At 40.3% G+C, this 4,954-nt stretch overlaps 1 long non-coding RNA gene across 1 annotated transcript; it reads left to right on the top strand.

The window, feature by feature from the left end:
• The first annotated feature begins 521 nt into the window (after positions 1-521).
• LOC124261783 lies at positions 522-1,135 on the top strand. Its single transcript, XR_006894426.1, has 2 exons — positions 522-787; positions 1,072-1,135. It is a non-coding gene; the product is annotated as an uncharacterized LOC124261783 (long non-coding RNA).
• Positions 1,136-4,954: the final 3,819 nt, after the last annotated feature.

Below are 4,954 nucleotides of genomic sequence, written 5' to 3'. Positions count from 1 at the left end.
TCCGACTTACGGCGGCCGACAAGCTGATGGTGAAGCGGCATTAGCCAGGTTATAAAACTTGGACAGACTGTACACAGGTGCGGTGGCCTGTGAGGCTGTGATACCGATGTGGATTGGAAAGTTTGACAAGCTGTACACGAATTGATTGCGAGAGGTCACACACCGTTCTGCCTACAGTCCCCATTTGGGAAAGATTTCCGCCCTTTTTTTATCCCCTACCTATGCTTAAGAATAGATATTAATTTCTGAAAAGGGGCGCTTATTTATTTTTGGGGGGTTTTAAGCGTTTAAAGGGGATTCAGAAGTTTTGGGGCATAAAAAGATTTTATAAAAGGTTTAGTTGCTAGCGTCTATTTTCTTATCCTACTCAATCACATCCAACCTCACCCCCGTGTAGCAGGGATAACTGACTTGATCTTTTGTATATATCGTATGTTTTCTTTATTTAATTGTATGTTCATCTTTCCATTTGTTGCATCAGCCATCTTTCATATCATTATCTGTTAAATGTCCATTTGTTATGTTGTCCGTGTTTGCTGTTGAACGCCGCCTCTTAATTTTCACCTTTTTTATCTGTTTCCAGGAGCCTTGTTGACAAGGATTTCCCTTCACCTCTGTTCTATTTTTTGATTCAGTACCCACCTTCTGGGCTTTCCCTATTCTATTTATAAGTCACATCAAAGGCTTCCTTTGATGTGTTATCTGTCCTCTAATTGGCTATTGTGTCCCCCAGTCTACTTCCTTTGGCATACCTGTCTTCCACCTCACTCCAATTGCTGTTGCTGAGGTGGAAACATCTTTTCTTTCTTCAGGTATGGCCATTTTCTAATCCTTTTCCATCTGCCTCAATTTAGGGGTAATATATAATTTATAATTTTAAACTTTAAAGCAATTAATTATAACTTGTATACATTGTATTGACCATGTGCATGGACCATGTGCTCTCCATACATTTACAAATTTGTTTTGCAAAAGGTTTATTGATTACTTTGGCTAACTGATACTTGTTTACAATGCATAATATAGTTAATGTAAATTTAATATTTTAAGACTCCAATTGCTGTTGCTGAGGTGGAAACATCTTTTCTTTCTTCAGATACCTCAGCAACAGCCTCATAATAAAATCATACCATCATCACAATTGTTTTGTCTTGCACCCAACGGCCCAGAGCCGAAATTCCCAAGGCGACCTCGGCTACACCCGCACTACATCCCTTCTTCATGCTCTGCTGCTTCCGGAAACTGGGAGAGAGAATATATAGTATTAACTATCAACTAATTATAATGTGCAAATGAAACATTCTATCATGCAAATGAACATAACTAACTAAGGCTGGAATCGAACCCGTGCCGCTGACTTGATAGTCCACTGGTGTTACCTCTGTGCTACAGAGGACGATGACGGCTGAAGTGAATATGATCGTTTTGAGCTTATGTGTTACTTATGAATGAGACTGACATAATAAAACCTTATTGTTGATTTCATATAAGCGTGTGTTATTGCCGTGATCATGTGAGCATCGCATTAAAATGTGAATACATTAATGAGTTCTTTGCTGTTGTTTATTATAGCTTGTGTCCTTGTCATATTAAACATTTAACCAAACTGAAACCAGTCATCCATGACACTGTCAATTGATCCCGATTTAAGCGTGACTATTGTCTGTTTCATATGCTGCATGGCTTGTAAGTTTCGTTTCCCACAGGATGTGTTGCTTTTTCCATCACTTATTTAAATTGAATTGAGCAGTGTGAGCACATTATTGGTGTGCAGGACTATGTCTAACAAGAGGAAGATCGATCAATCCCGTGATCTATTTGATAGTGACAGTGATTCACCTATTCCTTGTGCACAAACAAAGCGCAGAGAGACTTTTACATCCTCTGAAAGTGATGATTTATTCTTAGACCCAACCCCTGTGGATAAATTGGATTTCGTAACTGACGTTCCGAGCTCTTCCACACTCCAGGATACGAGTGGTAGTAATTCTAGTGGCGAAACTTTCTTTTCTTTGTGCCAAAAGTTGGGTTCGGAACCCTCGGCAATTAAATATTGTCAGACTAAATGACTGTTACCCACATCTGGTAAATGTCGTCACTGTTCTGACCCCATAACCAAACTCCAAAAAATTGTGCCAAATCTCATACGTATCCCCAGTACCGTTTTCAATGCAACAAAAACAAATGCAAAAAAAGTGGTCAAAATTGTGTCCCTTTAAGAAAGGGAACGTGGTTTGAGGCCAGCAATTTAAGCATTAGGAAAACTTTACTGATACTGTATTGCTTTGGAAAAACAATCCCCTATACCCTCTGTGCGGAAGAGACTACATTTCCGGCTGAAGGTAAAGGCACCAGTAGAGAAACAATTTCCGATTATTATAATTATTGCAGAGAGGTCTGCAATGCTGCGACAGAGGAATCCCGTGCAACAACAATAGGGGGTGCTAATTGCACCGTTGAGATTGACGAGGCCAAATTCGGTCGTCGCAAATATAATCGTGGACGATTAGTGGAGGGAACTTGGGTGTTTGGGGGGATTTGCAGAGAAACCCGTGATTTCTTCCTAGTCCCTGTGGAGCGCCGAGATGCCCAGACATTGCTCCCACTAATTGAGAGGCACATAAAGAAGGGGAGTACAATCATATCAGTGGGCTGCATATAGAGGAATCAGTGATCTAAGATACGTTCACGAGACGGTTAATCACTCGAACAATTTTGTTGGTAAATATTTCCCTCATTATATACTTATATATTCTGTTAGTAATTATAATGTATGTTGTGTACATATCAAAAACATAATTCACTTGTTCCAGATCCAGAGAGCAAAGCTTGCACTAATTTAATCGAAAATCGGTGGTGGTGCGTGAAGCGTCAGCTTCCCTGAACGCATTCTACACGAAAAAACTTCGGACACCATTTGGCTGAATACATATGGCGCTCATGTGTAGTTAAAAAACAGACCAGCCTTTGAAGCTTTGATAGAAGCCATCAGAGCACAGTACCCATTATAACGGGGAGTACAATAAGTCGTGCCATTAACATCATGTGATTTGCTTGTAGCTCCCCACAGCGACAACTCCTTGTGTACATTATAGAGCGCCGTTGAGAGCTTTCACCCTTGCCTTCTTCCACTTCCGTGGTGCAATCACAGGTTCGATACTCATTTCGTTCCAAATATTTTTTATTGATATATCAATAGTTTCCTACTTGTATATATTACTTACCCTGTACATTTCAATTCTCGATCAAATACAACTAGCTGCCTATCATTTTCAATTCATAAATTGTACATAGATGTTTCGTTGGGCTTTTTTGTCTGTTAGTCTGTCCAAGTTTTATAACCTGGCTAAGGCCACGGCACCATAGGCTGCTCGTCCACTGTGTGTTGGTGGAACTGTAGTGCACGGACATCCCGTGGTTGAAACTGACACGACACACTGGGACTCGCGTCAGGACGGCAGAAGTTCAGGGCCCCGTTCCTCAAGGCGATCGTAGCGCTACGACAGTCGTAAGTCTATGTTAAAGTATAGGAGTTACGATCACCTTAGCGCTACGATCGCCTTGAGGAACGGGGCCCAGCTCTTTATATTCGGGTAGTCTGTATTTTAAGAGTCAGTCTGAGAAATTAAGAAAATACACAAACATGTCCCCTTACTCTGCCGTTTATAACTTGTTTTGGCCACTATATGGCTGAAATACTGCCGATGTGACAAGAAATCGTAACTCATTGAGTCGAATACCCCAGCAACGCGTCTGTGTACAACCAGTTTGACTGCTGATTCGAATGACCTTGAGACTCATAATTTAGTTAAGGTAAATTGGAATATTACAAGTATGGTTTAATATATGCCATACCTAGCAGTTACCTACATATATAGGATTTCTTTTAGATTATTTAATTAGGTTTAGTCTGTCGCCTGAACAACATTATTTCCACTTCCCAGCCCATCAGTACTGCAATGTTAAAGCCCAAAATAGAGTAAGTCTAGATTTCCTCAGGTTCATGGTCTGTAATCATCTGGAGGAAAACTCACATAAGTGGGCGGGTTACTAAGTCAACTGCCATCCAATAGCTTCCAAATGTTGCTAGTCAGTCGGGCTAGCTATGCCTGAAAGTTACTAGCCTACGTAGACAGAAAGTTGAATGAAGACACGAGTTTCACCATTAAGCTACTAATTTGATGAACATTTGTGTAACAGGCGTGGTTCTCTCGTTTTGTAGAAACTACATGTTAAGTGTGTGAGTCTTCTTTGCGTTGTGTGATTTCCATTCCAACTTGCATGTTTGCCACAAGAGGGTACGTTTCAGGTATAAACATGTCAGTGCACAAGCAGAATTGTCCTCCACGCTGTTTCCCAGTTACGAGATGCAGCCTTGCGATTCAGGACAACTCCCAATGGAATAAACAATACAAAATATATATCTAAACAAAAGAATAAATTAGTATCAAAAATCCCCCACCTACCCCTAAACTAGTGTACATCTATTATAATATATCACTGACTTAACTCGGCGGTAGTTGATGATCTTAAATCCACCCGTCCATCCCGTCTTCTAGCATTTTCCCTTTCTATATATAAATAATATATATATAATATTTACCTTAATATTTCCATTGAAACGCATGGTTCCATCTCTGGCAGTTTTACTGTCCTTCGCCGACAGGTTTTTATAATATACATATATTACATTTCAATGTCAAATATGTTCTCGTCACGAAATGGCTGCAATATTGCCGATGTGACGTTAAATAATAACTCACTCACTCCATACTAGGGCAAATGTAACATTGGTTCCCATGTTGTATCCTGTTCTCAGTTGGGGAAAGCTTTGATTCATTCTGACATTGGGGATTTGGTTTGGCCGATGGCTAAGTACAACGTACGCTTCCTTAAACTCACTGTATCTGCCACGGAGGTTGACTTCTTTGAATTTTACATTCTGGTTGGTCTG

This window comes from Haliotis rubra, unplaced genomic scaffold (assembly GCF_003918875.1).
Source record: "Haliotis rubra isolate DU_JTF1 unplaced genomic scaffold, ASM391887v1 Scf809, whole genome shotgun sequence".
Classification (NCBI taxonomy): domain Eukaryota; kingdom Metazoa; phylum Mollusca; class Gastropoda; order Lepetellida; family Haliotidae; genus Haliotis; species Haliotis rubra.
The sequence above is the reverse complement of the archived record's forward strand: the minus strand, read 5'-3'. Positions and strand labels throughout refer to the sequence as shown.